Source organism: Alosa pseudoharengus, unplaced genomic scaffold, assembly GCF_046254945.1.
Source record: "Alosa pseudoharengus isolate Yale_2024_CS ecotype anadromous, Long Island Sound unplaced genomic scaffold, YU_APseudo_1.1 YU_APseudo_1.1_scf_16, whole genome shotgun sequence".
Classification (NCBI taxonomy): domain Eukaryota; kingdom Metazoa; phylum Chordata; class Actinopteri; order Clupeiformes; family Clupeidae; genus Alosa; species Alosa pseudoharengus.
The window spans coordinates 35,699,752-35,721,541 of record NW_027468630.1 but is presented as its reverse complement, the minus strand read 5'-3'; the positions used below and the strand labels follow the sequence as shown (position 1 = coordinate 35,721,541).

The window sequence follows — 21,790 nt, the reverse complement described above, 5'->3', positions numbered from 1 at the left end:
GTGTGTGTCAGGAAGACAGAGACAAAGCGTCTCTGCACACATTGGAGACTGTGTGTGAAATGGGAGGTCCACCATGGGCCTGCCACCATAGCACACACACAGGCACACGCACATGCACAAGCACACACACACACACACACACACACACACACACACCCCAGGCCCTGGTGCTGCGGGCTGTCACTGTGGAGGAACGCTTTGTGTCTTTGGTCAGGGGTGGAGCCGGGAGGCGGCTGGGGCGGTCGGGACGGTCCTCCTCCCGCCCGGCAAGGCTAAATTTATTGGCTGGCCATCTGCAGGGTGGAGGAGTGCGGGACAGCGTCCAGGCCGGAGAGAGGCTTCTAATTAAAACGTCATCATTATCAACTTGTGGTCCGCCATCATCCCCAACGCGGGTGCTTCCAAGATGAACATGGAATCAGTGAGGCTTTCCTTGAAGTCGCTGTTGGACGGAATTAGAAAGGGCAAGGCAGAGAGAAAGAGAGACAGAGAGACAGGGAAAGTGAGAGGGAGAGAGAAAGAAAAAGAGAGGAGGAGAGGAGCGGTTGTATGGAGTGCTGGCTTTTTGGCTTGAAACTGAGAGGCGTGCTGCCATTTCCACTCAGGTTTAAACAATTACCCGACATCAGAGAGAGCGCGCAGGAGAGAGAGAGAGACCAGTTGAGGCTCAGCTAAACCCTGTGGCTGCTGCCACCGTAGCCATTGCCTTCGCCTTGGCCTCCGCCGGCTGCAGTTTGCAGGAAACATGGTACCACATGTTAGTGCCTGTAATAATTTCAATTAGTGCCAGCGGGCGTGCCAGCGGTATCTGTGTCATTCGAGTGTGTCTGCGGCACTTTTCCCTTCCGAGTCCTGGCAGCTCCCCCTTAATGCGATATTTCATAGCGACTAGCGAGCTTTAGCTGAGTGACACGGGGGCTCGGTGAAAGAGAGCAGCGCGCTCAACGCGTTTGTTAGGAGGTAATCACGTCGCAGTGATTAAAAGTGGGAAGTGACTCTGATTGAGACAGTTTGGTCGATGAGGAGGAGGAAGAGGGGTGGGATGGGGGGGGGGTGGAAAAAAAAAGGAGAGGGATGGGAGGGGGGGTGGGGGGTGAATATTCAGATGTGAGTGTGGCAAGGAGGGGGGGCTAAAAAGCGTCTGCAGGATTTCCAGTGGCGGCAGTAGGCCGACTTAGCCAGACTGCCGTGTAACCACACGCCATGATATCATCTTCACAGCAGATTTCATCAGGTCCCCACTTTCTCTTTTTTGCTCTGGCTATTGGGCAGAAAATGTGTTTGCAAGATAGCAGCCTGTAGTGCTATGCGGCTTCCCAGGTTTTGCCAGCTTTAGGCCGGCCTGGGTAACTTGTCCTTGTTGGGCCGTGCTCTCTTGAGGCGGAGGATCAGATTTAGGAGTGTTTAGGTCTCATATGTCTGCCTTTGATTATAAAAAAGGAGGGATGTAGTGAGGGTGACGCTTGTTTTCGTACGCTATCAGCCTGGCATGCAGGAGTAATGTTGTGCACTTGCACAGCAAATTGAACTTGAAACCGTCAGGAATGTACATAGCTCTCTGAACCTCCATCTGCACAGAGAGAGGGAGTGAGAGGGAGAGAGAGAGAGAGAGAGCGAAAGAAGGAGAGAGGGAGGGAAGGTGTGTGTGAGAGAGAGAGCAAGCACAGTGCACGTTTTCGTGAACTTCAAAGTATGCAGCACTGTCCAAGCGGTGCGAGAAAAAAGCCTTATTATTAGCTGTTACCTCCAAGTAGGGGATGAGCATTGCTTTCTCACCCCTTTCACCCCGCTTAATCTAAGTGTGCCCACTTTGAGACATGTGATACAGGCGTTTTATGAATCATTTCTGAGGCGCTCTGAAAGTATAAAATAGACACTGAGGTCTCACGATTTTACAATTTCACAACTGACTTCCTCCTTAAAATGACAGTGGCTAACCTGCCTATTACTCTTTTTGATTTGTCTGGCGCATGGTTTTGCGCTCTGAGAGCTATACATAAAAAAAGCTCAGATTCCTCTGCATTTATGGCTCAAGCCTGCTTATCGCTCAGGCTTTTCACAGCCAAGGAGGGTAATATTTCCAATTCCGACAATTTATTGCAGCGTTGCAATGGGATTTGAACCGCTCAAGCAAGGCTTGTTTCCAGTTGCACAAACATGTTATCTGTGTGTTTTTGTTCCTTCTCAAATATGAAGGGGAAAATTGTTATATACACTGGGCACTTTTCTTAACATTGACATCATTAAACAATGGAGTCCCCTTAGCCTTAACTCTGTGTGAACGAACGCTGTGTGAAATGTGAAGGTGGGAGGTAGGACATGCCAGGAGTGATTTGCCATTTAGATTGTTGTTGTGCCTTGCACATTACACTTGCGTTTATCGTGAAATTGCCATGTACTGCTAAAGAGATACTAGTGTGAGCAAGTCTAACTTGATTTCATTTTTTGTTGTTTTTAAAAAAGAAATGTGGACCAAAAGTGTTGCATTGCCTCTCCTCTGCCAAAAGACCAGGCTTGCACCCACAGAGTGTTTTGCTTGTATGGCCAAGATCATATTTCCTTCATGTTAAAACACCTTTCTTTGTGCCCAGATTTTTCCTTTTTATTTATTTACATCTCTGCTTCCTTCTGGATTCGCCCGTCAAAACACACGCTGGCTGGAAATTTACGTCCATATGTAATCTAAGATATATTTGAAAATATTGCGGGGCGAACAGTAGTGGCCGCGGAGACCTCCTGATATTTTTGTTGGAGCTTTGTCAGTTTTTCTGCGCAATAATGAGAACCATGTGTTTCGCTGGCTGAAGAAAATTAGCGACCTTTCATGTGACCCACCTGTCGTGCTTTCAACACCGATAATGCTAACCTCATGTCGCCATTCGCAGGAGCGCGAACCAACTAGACTAGAGCAAGAGTCGGAGATAAAGACTCATGAGGGACGAGAGCGGGCTAGAGGGACAACACATGGAAGGGAGGGACAGAGGACTGACAGGAGGAGAAGGACAGATGTACAGTATATCATGCAGTGACTGCCGGCCATGTTCGACACTTGACACTTGAATCGGACTCAGACACAAACAAAAGTCTGCGTCTCACAAAAACTGTTTAGTGTAAATAAAACAAACAAGTTGGAGTAATTGAAACCCTCGCAAGGAGTCGTGGGTTCATCAGTGGTGGTGACAGTGGGCTTGTGTGTGTGTGTGTGTGTGTGTCTGTGTGTGTGTGTGTGTGTGTGTCTGTGTCTGTGTCTGTGTCTGTGTCTGTGTGTGTGTGTGTGTGTGTGTGTGTGTGTGTGTGTGTGTGTGTGTGTGTGTGTTTTCTGGTTTCCTCCTCTCTCAGACGCTTGGCCCGTGGGCCGTCTCGAGTGTGGTTATTGGCCGTGGTGTGAAGGTGAGGAGCCGCGTCGGTTTCGCATGGCCTGTACCACACTGTAATGAGCTCCGTGGGCATGATTGGAATATAATAACTGTTTCACAGTGTTTTTCTTACCCCCCCATCCGCCCCTGCGAAAATTTAAAACTGCGCACTGAAACATGGGATATATAGTACGGCCCGTGATGTAAGTTGTTATTACTGGAGATGTGGAGTAGGAAAATTGGAATTTTTTTTTCTGGAAAAAAATAAAAATCCACTGTGTGAGGAGAATTATGTCACAAAGGCGACATTGTAGCCAGTTGGGTGGATTGCGGCTAGTGTTTTTTTTTTCTCTCTCTCTCTCTCTCTCTCCCTCTCTGCGCTCCTCCTTGTTCTAGACATTGTTCGGCCACCTTCTGAGTGTTCCAGCCACAGACTGAGGGGTTGACGTCATGCGTGTGTCATTCTCTTGCGCTGTAATCAATGCACAGCGGGCCTATAGACTCAACTTCATAATGGAAACAAATGCATCACATACTGTATACACTTTTGTGTATGTGTGTGTGTGTGTGTGTGTGTGTGTGTGTGCCCTGGCGACGAGTGCCGCCACCACCACTTCAAAATGGATTTTTCTTTTTTTGAAACTAATCATTGGATCCCTGTAGGGTGGATGGAGGTTCTGAATGGGTCCAATAGGTCTTGTGTGTTATGACAGTCTGGCCTGTTCTAACAGAGCGAGAGAGGCAGGGGACACGGTGACAATGTATTAGTCCCCCCTGTACAAGCATGTGATGTGGAATGTCTCCATGCCTCTGTTACTGCCTCCATAGATGGGAGTTTTTGAAGCCATCCTCTGTAGTGTGGGATGTGCCTCTCAAAGAGGCCATCTGATTGCCTGTGTACAATAGGGGTATCATGGGCAAGGACGTGCATCTAATAGTTAAGCGAAGAACCATGCATCCCCTCTTCCTCGCTAATTGAATTCGGCACTAAAATATGCTGGCAGGGGCCCTTACCTTGTTTGACTTATTTATTGCCTGACTGGAGAGGTAATTTGACCTCCTCATTTCAAAGGCTCTTTTTTTCCTCCAGAAAAAGAGTGTTAAACTCAATTACGTGAGCGATCAGTGACTCAAACACTACATTTGTTTTCTCCGAAGGGGAAAGAGGGAGCTGGAGAGAGGAGAATAACTCAGATTCTGTCTCTCCCTCTCTCTTTCTCTCGTTCCCTCTCTCTTTCTCTCCGTCTCCATTTCACTTACCCTCTCTCTGCAGCTGCACGGCTGAGAGAATGGGCAGGAGAGTGCCCACGCAGCCCCGGCCATGTCACGGGAGATTTGTGTCTTCCCTCTAAATCATTTCCCTCTCTAGAAAATTAAGATCGCAGAAATGTTCTCGAGCCCATCATTTTTTTGCCCTCCCAAATGGGCTTCATTTGCATTCCCACATGCGGCCATTAATTGTGGGGCTTTGCCGAGGAAAAATGATTGCCGTGATTGTAAATAAAAACCCGGGGTTAGAATGTTAATTGTTTCAATGGTTAAAAAGAGTCGAACGGGGGGCTGACACAAAGCATATGCAGCAATCACTGTCAGATTTAGAGCCCTTAACCGTGTTGTATAGCTACAGTGCCACTGCCTCGTGCCTTTTCCAGGGCAGCAGAGACAGAAATTGTCTACAGGAGTGTGTGTATGTCATGGTTAGCAGTGTGCCCACCGCCCCCCTCCCCCTCCAGACGGCATACGAGCCATACAAGCACTTTATAGCTCTCTTATAGCTCTTGACATACACAAAAGACAGAATGGCAGTCTGTTAGGGTTTTTATCCTCCATGAAAGAAAACATTGCACATTGGATATGTTTAAAGTTAATACACAGTTGGACAGACTAAAGGGCACAAATTGAGTCGGTGTATGCTTTGCTGAGTACCCTTTCTGTCTGTTCATTTCCTTGTTTCGCTCTGCTTTAGTCTCACTGATTCCTTTCGATTAGGATTAAGTCTTTAATCTTTCTGAAATACCCACATTTCTGTGTGTGTGAAGCCGGCCTGATTTAGAGTCCAGCACACCTCGGTCTGAGGACTACACAGGAGGCATTCTTCTGGTCGTCCATGATCTGTCACTTCGAATTCCCTCATTTAAATGTTATCTGAACTTTCGCCGGGAATGCAAACTGTGACGATTTTAATTCAATTGCAAATGTAATCTGTGAAACCGGGGGAGTGAGAATACACAGGGCTTTGTGTCGGCCTGAGCAAGAACAACACAAATCATTTGCGGACACCGATGTGCCATGTTGTAACCTGATCATTTATGGATCAATTGATTCCATTCTGGTTTAATTCAGCATGTGATTGACTTTCAGCACAGAGCTTTCAGAAAATCTCCACATTAAGGCATAGTCATTTGAATACAGATGCTCGCTCCATAGACCCCGCCACGTAGTCAGGAAACAATTGCAGGTTGATTATGCTGCCACTGACAGAAGTTGCAACTCCTTTGTACAACAGAGATATTTGCATTTAAATGCTCATTGTGCCCCCTAAAGCCTAATGACTCAGATATTCAAAACTGGTAACTGGTGTGTTGTCTGGAAGAAGAAATTGTATGAAGTATGGACTTGGGAATCAGGAAATTGTTGTTTTTTTTTAGGAAAGGTTTGGAAGTGAGTGCTTCTGCAATTTTAGGGTTGTTTTGATTTCCCCCCCTCTATTTATTGATGCTGTTTTGTAATGCTATTCCCGTTTTTGTTGTGGTGATGTGGTTATGTTGATGGACATTGTAGGGTTTGTCTTTTTGTCTGACACATTTCACAATGTGGCATATTCAGAATCCATCATCCAGTGCATCATGGGCTTGCATTTGTATACATTTGTGTGTGTGTGTGTGTGTGTGTGTGTGTGTGTGTGTGGTAGTTTTATGTGCTTTTGTCTGAATGTGTGTGAGTGTGTGTGTGAGTGTGTGTGTATGTGAGTGTGTGTGTGTGTGTGCTCACGCACATATTGTGTGTGTGTGTGTATGTGTGTGTCTGTGGTGCCCATAGCGGAGTGATGCTCCCGCTGATTCTAGGCTTTGGGGCTCTTTGTCCTGTAGCACTCAGCGTGTCTGCTTCCTCAAGGGAATGACAGACCTCTCTAGTGTCGCCACACAAAGCCAAAGGTTTCTTTGAGGTGTTAAAAACTTCCATTTATGCATTCCCTGGACAAAAAGCACCGAGCCCATTTGAGTGGGGTGGCAACACAGGCAGACATTGTGGCTACGCTTCTCTGGACCTCATTTCACAGATTCTAAAACCAGTATGTGGTGAACAGGATTTGAGGAGCTAAAATGCCCCGCGAGAGCCTGGCGATAAGAGAGCGAAATGCTGCCACTCAGTAAACTAGAAGATGGGGCCTGGAAAATAAACACATTACCTGAGAGAGAACCAGACCTGTTTTCATAAGCTTGTTCAGTGTACACTTATATATATATATATATATACACATGCAAAAGGAATAGAATAGACATCAGGGAGTCTTATGTGAAAGGCAAAAAGGTTTGTATTCTATACTACAGCTTTGCTTTGCTTTGTTCCTGCAAGGAAGACATGAACTAGGAAGACTTACAGAAGGTTCACTGTAACATTTGGGACCACAATGTGTCTTGCGAAGCTCCGAACAATACTGAATAAATGGCACAACTGTCATTAAATCTGGAATCATGGATTATTTATGTTTGCAATTACGGGAATTCCCAGGTTTAGCAATTCTGGAGACACATGCATAAAAACAGGCAGTGACTATTCCTCAAATTCCCCTAGAATCCCTTATGAGATGTCACATTCTGTGGCAAACCCAAGCAGATTGTATAAGGACACAAGTAGGGGCAGAGCCAGGAGGAGAGGAGAGAGGATGTGAGCCATATCCAGTGGCAGCGCCATATTTGCCACCCTGTTTATGGTGTAAACAGCGATGATGCGCGGCGCGACCACAATGTGCCCAGCAGCTGGCCACTGCTGCCTCTGGACGGGCTCCAGGAGCACATAACTCAGTGTTATGCTGCAGCGTTTTCTCCCTTCTTCACGGAGAGAAAGCTGCTCTTTGTGATGCGGGAGCTCATTTCTGAAGGCTGTGGCCGTATGCTCCACAGAGGCCTCTATACAGCACCGCACCGGCGAGGTCAGCCTTACACTGCCTGTGCCGGCTCTCTCTAGACAGACTGCTAAGAAACACAGCTCTTGTCTTTGCATCAGACACCACACACACACACACACACACACACACACACACACACACACAGACAGACACAGACACAGACACAGACACACACACACACACACACACACACACACACACACACAGACACACACAACACACACACAGACACACACACACACACACACACACACACACACACACACACACACAGACACACACACACACACACACACACACACACACACACACACACACACACACATACACACTCTGTGCAGTGTCGTCTCTGATACCAGGTGACTGCACTGGTTGCTCTCCGTGTAGACCAGCTTTTATTAGCGCTGAAATAGCTTTATCTCCGTGCTGAATAATTAAGCCCATTTGCCGCTTCAGGACCACTCTCACTCACTCTACGCTCTGACTCTCTCTCTCTTCACCACTCTCTCTATTTTTCTTTCTCTCACACACTCTCTCTCTCTCACTCTCTTGCCCTGGGCAATGTGGAGCAAGAAGTTGAATATTTGTCAGGCGGGATATTGGATCTGACAATAGCTTGTGCTGAACGAGGGGGCCTGTGCAAAGACCACCCACCCCTCCACCGCTACTGCCATCATTGCCTCCCTCTGGTCTGGTCTACATGGCCTCGTTTCAACATCCCTCCCACTGCACCTCAACCCATACCAGCCCCCCCCCCATCCCAGGTCCTGTCTGTGCCCAGGCTGTCTGTGAGGAGATAACCCAGGCCCTGGAACCTGCTGATGGGGGAGATTGTGCCCTTTTGTCCCAAAAAATAACCACCTTGGCAGAATCCCCCGTTCTTAACATGTTTGGGCTGGAGGAGAGGGGGCAGGCAAGGGGGGTGGGGAGGAGGGGGCATTGAGGAATTTCATTTGCGTGGCGGGATAATGCAGAGGTGAGGCGAAGGTGCGCTATCGGACCGCTTGCTTGCTGTGCCCAGGGGGCTGCTGGGAAGATGAACAGGAGAGCACGCTCACACACACACACACACACACACACACACACACACACAGACAGACACACACCTCAACCCACCCACACACACACACCTTTTCAGCGATAAATAATGCATTTCCATGCCATATTTAACCTGAGAGTATGTGCCAGGTGGCTAAGTGGCAGCGTAGCACCCTCTCATAAACATGATCTGCCCTTATTGTCTTCGCTCATAGCACATCTCTCAGATGTGCCTCACGTCCCTGTCTAGGCCCGGACGGCGAAAGGCAAAAGGGTGAAATCAGATCATCAGAGAAGCTCGCTGCACTGGGAGCGTATTGTGAGGGGCTTGTCAGTTGATTGGGAGCCACCATCATATGACGGTCAAAGACACAGCGCACCGTTATGTGCCGGGCTAATTCAATCAGGGCCGTACCCCCCTACTGTACGTGAACACATGCCTGGAATTTGGAAGGTTCATTCGATTTGGGAGTGTGTGTCACAGATGCTCCTGCCTGGGCGGTGACCACGCCAGAAGAGTGTCGCACAGCTCCGCCCCCACCTCCGCTCTGCAGTCGCAGTCCACGCGCCCAAAGTGCCAAGTTTCTGTTTTGATGAAATGACTTGGATGTGTCTGTTTCGATCCTGGTGTTTTTACCACACCTAGGACAACAGAGAAAGACCTCTATTGGGCAGTAATGGCCTTTTCCACAAGCTGACCCACTAAGGTGTTTGGGGTTGCTGTAAAAGTGCTTGTCCCATGTAGATGCGTCTGTGTTTGTGTTTGTGTTTGCGTTGTGTGCGGGTGTGATGAACGCATAGTTTCCTGTAGGATCTGCTGGTGGTGTTGATATGTGGCATATGCTGAAGCCCCACTGACCCACCACATGGGCTGCAATTGGAATTAGCAGCTTGGCTCTTTGGCTGGTAATTTGTCCAATGGCAGGGGTGCTCCAGTGGAGAAACCAGCTGGTGACTGTCATCTCTCTCTCTCTCTCTCTCTCTCTCTCTATCTATCTTTCACACACACACACACACACACACACACACAAACACACACACACACACACACACACACACACACACACACACACACACACACACACACACACACACACACACACATAGACACACACAGACACATTCTGTTTTTTGTGTTTTGTGTGTTTAACTGTGTATGTGTGTGTGTTTGTAAAAATCCACAAATATATTTCCATGACTCTGCCTTGCTTGTCTTTTGTGCCAGTGGAAGCAAACAAAATAACAAGGCAAACACATGAAAAAGCCTCAACGGTAATTGTGGACACAATGATTTGGTAATAAAACTGTTGGGAAACTAATAAAACAGGCCGGGGGTTGATTGGGCTTTGTGTAATGAATCCATGATCGCCTAATTAGAGAAAGGAAGGGCCGGTCCAAAGGGAGCCACTGTGCCATTGCTCTCAGCTCCCATGCCCAGGCTGAAGGGGAAACAGCCAGTACAATTACAATAGACGCTCCCATGTGCTCGCATTGGACTGCAGGGCTTATTGCCTTTCTTTAGTAATTCGTAATACCATTATCTTATTAATCCTAATCAGAAGTATTTTATGCTCCCTCAGACAAATGATTAGCTTAAATAAGGCATGAATACAAAATGAAAGATTTTTTTTTTCGCTTGACACTTTGTCGATTTTTCTCAATTAGCATCAGATTATAAATTCAAAACACTTGCTAATTCTCTACCCCCTGCGATTTAAACAGCTCTCATTTATTAAGGCACAACAGGAACTAGTCTGGTGTTATATGTCTCACAAACGGGAGCATCATTTGTTGAATCATCACCCCGTCAAGACAGTATGGGTGTGCAATGTAGACTGTTTTTATTGATGTAAATTCTCTCTCTCTCTCTCTCTTTGTGTGTGTGTGTGTGTGTGTTTCTGGGCAATGATATAGATGTGAGTGCAATGTGTGGAACTTTGTCTGACTCTTTCTTTGCTCCTTTGAGAAGCGGCATCAGGCTGTTGGCTTAAAGGCACTATATAAGATATGGCTTGCCATTCAGCCAGGGTCAGTCTGTGTCCTCTCTCGCCCATTGTCACCTCCAGCCTCAAGGTTGTTGTCGTGACAATCACATCTCCCTGGCTTTCCATCTCTCTGCCCTCTCTCTTACACTAACATCCAGAACATTCTCTTTCTTTTCTTCGCTTTTTTATGTTGTTGTGATGCCATAGCAACAAAAGTACAAAATAAAATAAAAAAAACGTCACTATTCCCTGGATTTGTTTGTGCCTATTTTGTGTGTGTGTGTGTGCATGTGTGTTTTTTACGTGCTTTCCATAGCCATGCCACTGGATATGTAGGTACAGTGCTACAGTTTGCAGTCAGATCAATTAAGCCTGACCTTAAAACCCTGTGTCCTGGTGTAATTGGCACTGCTGTGGCAGGGTAATTGTATAAATCAGATGTTAATGAGATCGCAGCTTGTTGTGAAAAACATAATAATGTGTGAAAATGAACATCAATGAGCTTTGTGCCTAGCAAGCATCAGAGCAGCCCTACACCCTCTCCCCTCTGTGGCTTTTGCATTTGGTTTATTCCATAATTATCCTATATTTTTTACTACTGTATATATATATCATATATAATATTGCTACTGTGTATATATAATATATATATATATATATATATATACATGTTTGTATTTATAAAAAAATATATAAATATATTTAAGTATATAATATTTATATTTGTGGTTTTCCCTCCTCTCATTTCTGTAGTGACGAAGGTGGAAAGATTTATGTGAAAAAAAAACACTTTTGGGGTTAGATAATGGCAAAATGGGTGCGTCCACATTAAAGGCGCTTCTGTTTATTTGTGCTTCCCCGGTAGAGCGCTGTGTTTTTGGTGGACTTCAAGAGACGCACAGTAACAAGCCAAGCATGTTATTAAATAAATCATTAGCAGGCCGCAGACTAAGAGAGGACAGAGAGAGAGAGAGAGAGAAAGAGAGAGGGGGGGGTGTAGAAACCGGGAATGAAAGAGAGAGAGAAATGAAATAAAACAAGCACTTTATATGAAAGTCATTTATTAGGGGAATCAAACAGCACAGGGACAGATTGATGAGGTATTAGAGAAGTGGATTGTAAACATTGTCTCGGATCAGGTCCCGCAGGGGAACAGGAGAATATCCACTGCACGTCCAGCCGGGGGACGACTGCTTTGCCTCAGCTCTGTGGCTGACAGTAATACAGCACTAAGCTGCTACTCTTCCTTACATTCAAATAATCATGTCTACCTTTCCACAAGATGAATACCTCTCTGCCTCTCGCTCTTTGTCTGTGCTTGTTTTAAGTCCCTCAGAAGAGCGGGAGTGGATGTATAAAAAATGTATTCAGCTCCTTAGAAGAGTGGCATTGGATGTTTAAAATGGATTCAGTCACCTTGAAATTGTATGAATGGAATTGAAAGAATATAACGTTCATATTCATGTTTGTCTCAGTAGAGTATTTGTACTGATTCTTTCTCTTCTTTTGTAATTGCAGGTCATTTTCATGAATTCAAAATCTTCTTACCAGTAGTCACTGGGAGTTGGGGATCAAGTCTTTCTGTTAGTGTGAGTACAGCTTTTTCCTCCATTTTGTCAAATTGCTCTCCTTGTTTGTGTGTTCCTATTCTCTTCCCAGTTTCACTCCATTTCAATTCCGTGTCACTTTGATCTGTTTTCTAAAGGCTGTTTGGCTCGACACCTTCGTTAAATAGGAGTGCGGCTGGTCATGCACCCGGCTGTATTAGTAGTGACGGTCCTGTTGATTGTTGTCAAGTCATAACGGAATTTCCTCTTAACTGCATATATTAGTCACTCACAAAAGCCTCAGCACTGACAGGGGAACTATTTCCCCTGACAGCATTCTTTTCTGTTCCGCACACAAAGCTAAATTTACAGTAAATAAAACGGCGAGACACGTTACCCAATATCCACACGTGCCATATTTATTACCCAAAGAGAAGTGTTATCAGTTGCGGTTGAGTTAGGGCTGAATATTAGGTGGTTTGTATCATCCAAATATTTTAATCTGCATCCCGGTGACTGTGCTCGTTTTCGTTCTCATTTTCCACACACACCTCAATCTTCCCATATAGAGTGCTTTTGATGCTCCTCTCTATGCAAATGTGGGCCTGTGTTATGGGTAGTTTATGGTGGCCTGTCTCTTCAATAAGCACATTCAGAGCTATGAAGAAAGGAGCCTTTTAAGGGATTGCAGCCGCTGCCTCTCTCTGAAACTGTGCTGCTGTGCGGCCGCTGCTATATTGCTACAATATGTCTTAAATGGGAGCTTTTATTCTGCCTCGGTCGTAATAAAGATCATATCTGCGGGGAAAGTGTTACTCTAGTTAATGTTAAGTAAATACAAGCCCAGAAGGTATGGTTTGTATTAATCTTTTTTCAAATGTCAGTTGGAGATGAGAGACAGGACAGAGTTATATTAAGCCAGGAAGAGAGTTCTTGTTGGCCCTGCATAATGAGGTCAGGTGTGTGTGTGTGTTTGTATGTATGTGGGTGTGTGTGTGTGTGTGTGTGTGTATGTGTGTGTGTGTGTGCATGTGTGTTAAAAACAGATCCCAACTCAAAGTTCATGGCCGTTTACTAATACCAACACTTTATCCCCACAATTTCTCCTCAAACAGTTTCTTTTGGATGGATCATCTTTCACCTTGCCAGTTTCTTTCCCCCCCTTTCCTTCTCTCTCTCTCTTGCTCTGTCTATCTCACTGTCTTTCTGTAGTCCTCGTCTCTGGTCATCATAGTGTGTGTTTGTGTTGTTTAACCCATCCTCAATGGCTAGGTTGTCTGTGTTGACAGAGACGTGGATCTCTTTCAGTGCTCTCAGCAGACAGAAGGCCAACTGAACAAAGACCCCGCAATGATTGCTACCTTTGTCTGCGTGCCTTGTCAGTCTTGCTGAATTGCAGCTGCCATTGGTAGTACAGACAGATGAACATGAGGCAAAAATATAATGATAAATGCAGGGCTAGGGTCTGCAGTCCCCATATTTAAGTCATAGCCAGACTGCCTTTTTTCAGACTGCGCCCCAAAACAAAAACACTTTTATTATATATATTTAAATTATATATTCGCTCGAGGTTTCTTGCTGTTCCATTGATCATTAAAAAGAGGGAGATATATTTTTTCCCCCTTTTTTGAGTGTTTTGCGGAATGTAGGTAACAGCAGGGCATTTACACAAGGACGGTTTTGAAAGTGAGATGAGAATGAAATAGAGTAGCGGGCAGTGTTACAGCAACTGACCTCTCCAAGGCTCCAGACCTGTGCACAGTAGCAGCTCTCAGCACTGAGTGGACAAGTAGGCTTTGACACAGAGACCCAGTCTGTTGTGTCGCATTAGGGCTGCGAACACAGATATTAACATTGATAAGTTGCAGGTTCACTCTATTTTGGGAATGAAACCGTTATTGTTGGATTGAAAACGACTGGCTACGAATGGTAAACATGGGCCCTATGTGCTGGCTAGCATCCAGCAGGGAGGGTAACAGAGTGCGCCTTGTTGGGCTACACACACCCAGGTTGGGCAAGTGTTTGGAAATGTGAGTGAGTGAGTGAGTGAGTGAGTGAGTGAGTGAGTGTGTGTGTGTGTGTGTGTGTGTGTGTGTGTGTGTGTGTGTGTGTGTGTGTGTGTGTGTGTGTGTGTGTTGCACCAGAACTGTGAGTTATACACACTTCTATTTTTAATAATTTGTCTGTAAATGTAGTCACTCTGGATGAAACAATACCTTAAAATGCATACACACTATATTTTAAAAAGGAAGCCACATTTTTTTCTAACATTTATTGAAGCTTAAAGAGGACCGTGCGTCACATAATACACTGGAAAATGTTATGTCAAACAAAAAAAAAAACATAGGAAGTAGGCAAACTTTTCTTGGATGGATACATTATTTTAAAGCTGTCAGGTCAGGTTAGAAACGACTGCCAGGCTTCAGCCCCAAGGGCCACGATTCAACATGGAGCCTTGTCTTGTTCATTTTAGATTGTGAATTGTGACGCTCTTCTGAGCATCCAATTCCCCAAGCTCTCCCATCAGAGAAGCCTTACGCACTCATTAATCTAAATTCTTTTGCAACTTTAATCTGCATGTTTAATTAATCATAAAACGAGGCGCTAAGGCATTTGGGCAATATGCTTCTTGTGTATGTGTGTGTGTGTGTGTGTGTGTTTTGCTTGCTCCTGTGCGTGCAAGCTCATTTGGGAAACACCTGAGTGTGTGTGAGCTCAGCCGCCGAGCGGATCCGAACACAGCCTTTGTCGGCGGGCGCCATTCATCTCATCAAAGCGGCGGAAGCCGACAGTCATTTTGGATTTCACTGATCTCTGCGCTGATGTCCCCAGAGGAGAATGGCTCAAGGAGTCATCTGGCAAGAATTGATATAAATATCACTCTCCGTGATAATGAAAATGAATAACCTCAGGGTGGGTCTGGTCTCCCACTGGCAGACTGGCCTTTCTCATCCTCTCCTCTCTTCTCTTCTTCTCTCCTCTTCTCTTCTCCTCTCTTCTTCTCTTCTCCTCTCCTCTTCTCTTCTCCTCTCTTCTTCTCTTCTCTCCCCCTCCTCAGGGTTGACCCCCCTCCTTCATTATTGTTGATGCTGTCGTCGGTATTTTAATTTCATCAACCACTTAAAATCTCCTGTTTCAATAGCTCCCAAGGAACATAAGATTTCATCACTGTGAATTTAGAATAAGATTTAATTGTTGAAAATCCAATTACATTGTAATGAAAGAAATTCCTCGTCTCTCTCTCTCTGGAAACATCTGAGAGCCATTGAGTGTCACTGTAGAATATGTGTGGCAGTGAATCCTTTGACGATCCCATTTATGATCTGCTGCCTTTTCCAATGGAAAAATCCAACAACAGCATCTGCTGGTGGCGGCTCATGAACTCACAGGCCCCACAAGGTTTTCCTCTCCTCTTCTCCACTCTCCACAGGCCTGTGCACAGGTGTTGAACCTCAAGGTGACAGTCTGGTTTTTCTTTCTCAGCTGAATGTTTCCATACACACACACACACACACACACACACACACACACACACACACACACACACACACACACACACACACACACACACACACAGTAGACATTGTAGCAGCAAATAACCCTGACGATGTACTAAGATGCACAAACCCGTCTGCACGACACAGCAGTGGTCAGTTTAGTCTGAACAACCGGTTGTTGGCGGTGGAGAGGCCATTGATCATCTAATAGTTGACGTTTTCTGCCATGTTGAATCACCCTTGTAAGACCTAACATCCTAGCAACAGGCTACCAAAGCTGGGGTCTTGGCCCCTGCCAAGGTTTATTGGATATATGGTTCTTTTGATGGCTTGATGTGCTTTATTTAATTCTCTGAAGAATAAAACCTAATATAGACTTGGCTGCCTTCCTTCCTTTCAAGGTGCAGACGGCACTGAAGAGACAGGAGTTTCACCTATTAGCTAAATACGGCAGAGGAACGGGACTCGGGAACATCTCATTAATCTCCTGGCTCCCCCAGCTGTGTGCGAAAGCAATGCATAACTAAAAGTCCTGTAAAAATAATTAATGATTTCAACCATGAACTTTTCTCCCAAAACGCAATGAATTCTCCCCAGCTGATAATGCGTCCGACCCAAGGGGTGTGAAACCCCACGTTATGTCGAGAGGAGCCAGTTAATTGATTCGCAAATTATTTAAAGTTTGTGGGTCCCAGCGGAGTGCTTGTTCCTAATGACAGCCATTTCTAAAGAGTTTAAAAAGTCTTTCTTTTTCTTCCCGCCCTCCCCGTGAGTTGGGCTGTACTGAGATAAGAAGCGCTGTCAAAGACGAGAGCGTCACGGAGTGGACGACACGGAGTGCAGAGGAGTCATTTGTGCGGGCGCGGCCTGGTCAGTCTGAGAGACTGACAGAAACATGTGACTGTGCATTTGGCCCATGCGATCAGGTTCAGCAAAGATACAAGAGCAACTACTAACATCAGTGCCGCCAGAGGCCACAACATGTCTCTGATTAAGGGGGCTCATGTAAATAAAATGGGGAGGGTTTTTAAGGCCCTCAGCTGTGCCAGTCAGTAACAATAGCAGGTATTTCCGCTTGCAGTAAAGAGAGAATGATAAACTGCCACTTAATCTCTCTTACCAGGTTTTCCTTCCTTACTTTTATCAGATTTAGTGTTGTTACAACATCAGTTTATAGGTTTTTATAAGGTGTGTATATACAGTATATTTAAAAAAATCTTGTTAAATAACAGAGACAATCAAAAAAAACCACAAACAGATCATGAATAATTTGTGTAGATTGTAAATGCTTCAGTCTGTTTTTTATGGACTCTCTTGCATGTTTCTCACTGTACCGCTGAAGACAGAGGACGACTCCGACTCCCTCACTCACTCGCTCGCTCGGAGTATTTTTGGAGTCGTAATGGGAATATTTATAAAGAGGCCGGGGGAGCCGTGGCTTCCTTGTTAAAGAGATATGTTTATGCTGGCCTTCACAAATGGCGAAATGAGACGGCGCTGAGGTCATCGTTGCATATCAAAGCCATCTCTGCGAGTGTGGCTGGCGTCTGATCGCACGTCTGATAGACAGAAGAGTAGCATTAGAAGAAAAAAAAGAAGAAACACTCGGGAGTTGGAGGTTTTCTTTTCTCCTCCTCACCATGTCATGTTTGGCATACTGGAGCGCTAGTGAGATCTGCGTGTAAGTTTGGATTTCATTCACGAGGCTGCTCCCCTAAGTGGCGGTAGTAACCGTTTTGAATTAAAGGCAAGATAAACCCAACTGGATTCGCTGAATGAAAACCAAAAAAAAAGAAAAATCTTCTGTAGCATCCAAGTGAATCATCTCAGTTTTCTTTTTTACTCTTGCCATATGTCAGATGTTTAGTTTTGTATACGGCAAAAAAACTGCTCACGTGTTCAGGATGGCAGTCCAATTTCAGATGTGGCAGTTAAAAGCTGCAGAATGCATTTTAGTGTAATACCTTATTTGAATCACTCAACATGAGTGTGACACCCAAAGCTAATGGTGTTTGACCTGGACATGGTGTGTAATGCCATTAGTTTATAACTTCATTGAATCACTACAACTCACTTAGAACCTGAAAATTAAGACTTAGCGTGTTAGCGCCGTGATATTTGGCATATATCACTAGTTAGAAGCACAGCACTATCGCCCTTGGTGACTGGAAGCCATTGTCTGATTTTTTTTCGGCTGCATGAATTCTAACCAAGAGGGTTTTTTTCTGATTGGGTGGGGTGATGGTCAGCCCATACTAATATTTCCTTTTTTGAAACAGTAGCACCTCAGCTCTCAACTAGGGTTGGGTGGGTGTGGGAGCCTGGGGGGGTAAGGTGCTCCGTCTGCCCCTGCTAAAGTGGCTGCATCTGGGCAAGGCTATCAGTAAGCCCCGTCATCTGGCCTCCATTAGCTGCCACTGTCATTCAGTCACACAGTGTCGACCTGATTTAAATAAAATGAAATGAAGATAGTTGTTTCTGCTCCCCTGGCTTCAGTCGTTTCCATAAACATATGCTCGGTGCCCTGCTTCCTTCCATCTTATTTATGACTTTAATTTGTTGTGTGGGCTGCGCTAGAAATCAAATTTAATACAATTCTCCCAGGGACCCTGTCATATAATAACATGGTAATTTCTGTGTATCCTTTTGAAAAATGAGGAAATTAATTCTTCCTGACATGTTCTAATTATTCCGGTGTGAGCGGCAAATCCGTGCCGGCGCTCCCCAACCCCCGAGGTGTCGGAGGCAAATGGCTGCCGCCGGGCACCAAGGTGCTAATGCTGACCAGCAGTGCGTTTAATTTGAAACATGAGCAGACACCTTCCAACACACCTTACTAATGTTGGAGTGCTTCACACAAATTAATTCACTTCTCATCTGCCAGCCCAGTGCTTGGTGGGGGAGTGGGTATGAAGATGGGACTCTAGCACTGGATCAGTTAAGGTGTGTGTGTGTGTGTGTGTGTGTGTGTGTGTGTGTGTGTGTGTGTGTGTGTGTGTGTGTGTGTGTGTGTGTAAAAATGTGTGCATGTCTGTTGGGACTAACTTCACCATGTCTTCTCATCTGACAGTGTGTGGACATGGGGGACACCCTTGGGGATACTGGCATCTTAGCTTCTCTCTCTCTCTCTCTCTCTCTCTCTCCTTAATATTCCCACTGCTGTCAGAAGCTGTTTCACACCCACCCCCTGTTGAACAGTGAGGTTTGAAATGCTAATTTAAGTAGACTGTCATTGGCCAGTCTTAAATACTGAATTTTATTTACCGCAGCCACAGGGTTGATGTCGAGTCCTCATTTCTCAAGGCCGTGATAGTGAGACAGTGAGAGTCTCCTGTCTGTCCCCTTCTTCACCGTCTCCCCTCTCTGTCTGACCCACTGCTGATCCAGTCAGCGTTTTGTCCAACTGCAGCACCTCCCTTTTCCCACAGAATATGACTTTACGGGAACATTTGGGGGGGTGGGTGGGTGGGTGGGAATGTCGATTTAATGTTGAGCATTAAATAGCTGCATAATTTCCGTTTCAACAGCATATCAGCAACAGCTTATCAGCAATTATTCTACAAATTTACTGTTCAGTAGGTTCAGAAGACATTTTATTTCAAGTGTTTGAATAAAACCAATTGGTTGTGTAACCTGTGCTCAGAATATGGTTATTCCATTTGCAAACACAGCCCTATGAAGTGTCTCCATTCTTCACCAGGCAATTGCCTCTCCTCCCTCCTTCCCTTCCCAACCCACAGGGGCCTCCCCATAAATCTACTCCTCCTGGGACACCTCCTGGGATCATTGATTAATTAATCGACTGAAATTAAGATACTGTAGTTGTTCCTCTATGACATATTTTCTGAATGACAAGGCAATTACACCAGGAGGTTGGTTTATGTTCAAAAATAAATGTAATCGTCGCGCAACAAGGGAATCTTAATATCGTTCTCAGCCGAGAGCCGAAGCCCTTTAATGTGAACTTCTTTCTTTTCACACCCTAGAGCTGAGCTGAATTTAGATGATTAAGCAAGAGAGGGATAGACATTCTTTATGGGTATGTGTGTGTGTGTGTGTGTGTGTGTGTCTGTCTGTGTGTGTGTGTGTGTGTGTGTGTGTGTGAGAGAGAGAGAGAGAGAGAGAGAGATAGAGAGAAAGATAAAGAAAGAGAAGAGAGAGGGATATCCATTCTGTATGGGTATGTGTGTGTGTGTGTATGTGTGTGTGAGAGAGAGAGAGGGAGGGAGAGAGAGAGAGAGAGAGGGAGGGAGAGAGAGAGAGACAAAAGGCTGACTCCATGCAGACAGGCCCTAAACTGGCCATAACATCCTCAATTAAACCCTCCCATTGACATTCACCTCATCTCACTGAGTAGTCATTGAGTGGTCAGGTGTGGTGGAGTCAGCACTGGAGATTTCATAATTAGATGGGGCGTATTATTGGTACATCTCATCACTCAATCCCCCCTTGTTTGGCGGCCACAGGGACAGGCGGAGATCAAACAGGGCCTGTGGATTGTGTACGCTACTGTGTAATTAGACACAAGCAGCCATTTGTATGTGGAAAAACACGTGTAGGCCATTATAACCTTTTTTCCCCACTAATATTTGTTGGAGGAAGGCATTCAAAACATTCAGGCATTTGAAAAGCAGAAAATATACACTTTGTTTCTTGGTCCCTCTCCTTCTCTCTCTCTCCTTCCTTCTCTATCTCTCTCTCTCTCTCTCTCTCCTTTTCTCTCTCTCTGTCTGTCTCATTCTTTCTTTCTTTTCCCTCACACCAATTATGCACTGTATCTAAGGGGCTGTGACAGGACAAAAAACAAACAAACAGAAATTTTTGTGAACCTTTGGGTCGGGTTAAAACCACAGTGCGGTAATTGATTTGGTGTGTGCTCTGCAGGCCCTGCATGTGTGCGCCTTTGACTGCGGAGGAGAATAGAGGACTCCAAGTTTGGTGGCGTAATGCTTCTCGGAGAAGAGTAGGGCTTTATAGTCTGTGGGTGGGGTCCCCGCCTTACTCACAGTGGAGAGGCGGAGGCGTTGACACGGACGCCGTGTGCACAGGGATTATCGGCCTCTGCACACACACACACACACACACATACACACGCGCACACATATATACACATACACACATATATACACATTCACACACACATGCATGCACACACACACACACACACACACAAACAAACAAACACACACACACATAAACACTCGGGGACTTAATCAGTCCCATCTTGGCACAGATAGTCACCATCACGGTGGAAGAACTGATGCATGGCACCCAGTGACTGTTGCTGCACTATTGCATGTGTGTGTGTGTCTGAGTGTGTCAGTACAGTTACACATCTTCTCCTCTCCGCGTTCTGAAGACGCGGCCACTATGCTTACACAGTAAAGTGTTTTTCATCTTCCCCCTTTTTTAATCTCCTTTTTATACTTCTCCTGCTCTCCCTTCTCTCTCTCTCTCTCTCTCCATCTAACATGGGTGGCCATTATGAACCACACATCAGCCAGAGCTGGAGAGGGAGGGAGGGAGCGAGGGAGGGAGGGAGGGAGGGAAAAAGTGCTCTTTGCTAGTGGGAACTGCAGGGGCTGCCCGTTAGTTTCCATCCAGAGCGCGGAGCAGCCTGCCCTGCCTGCCTTCCTGACGAGCGAGGCAGGGGGAGGCCGCGCTCCCTGCCAAGGCGCACATGGGCTGCGGTGGGGAATTAATTCAGCAGTCAATTTGACTGAAAGTTCGAAAATCTGTGCTATGTTAGGGGGGACGCTCAGGAGCTGTGTTAATAGCTAGCTTGTTGTCCATATGGTACTGCTTTAATGGAGCACATTTGTTGCAGATGGTGGGAGAGTGGCGTTGGTTGGACGGAGACGCTTCTTGGCAGGGGTCGATTCCACGAGAGGAAGGGCCTCGGCGAGCTGCTTGCGCTGTCTTTTAACGCCCGTCTCTGTCCTCCTTCACTCTCTCTCTCTCTCTCTCTTCTTTTCTTTTTTCTTGCACTCGACAAAACATTGCCCTTGAAATGTGGCCTGTTCTAAATTTAAATCTTTCAGCCCCCTCTCGTCCCCCCACCCGACACACCTCCCACTCCACACACCCCGCGCCCCACCACCACCACCACCACCACCACCACCACCACCCCCACACCAGCCAAACCCAGCTTGGCACCCCTAGCCGCTCGGAGACACAGAGAGAAGAGCAAGCACATTGTGCCTCCGTCACTTTTTCCTGCCGGCCGTCTCCAAACCGC

At 45.9% G+C, this 21,790-nt stretch overlaps 1 protein-coding gene across 7 annotated transcripts in view; it reads left to right on the top strand.

Moving 5' to 3' along the window:
* The window catches only part of sox6 (SRY-box transcription factor 6), a 166,047-nt gene that overhangs the window by 12,179 nt on the left and 132,078 nt on the right, over positions 1-21,790 (top strand). For 2 of the 7 annotated variants that reach the window (XM_076287880.1, XM_076287877.1), the window contains exon 3: positions 12,027-12,097. The exons of the other annotated variants lie outside the window; for them this stretch is intronic. The gene's annotated coding sequence lies outside the window, so the exon portion shown is untranslated. The remainder of the gene's footprint in view (positions 1-12,026; positions 12,098-21,790) is intronic. 7 annotated transcript variants of the gene reach the window in all.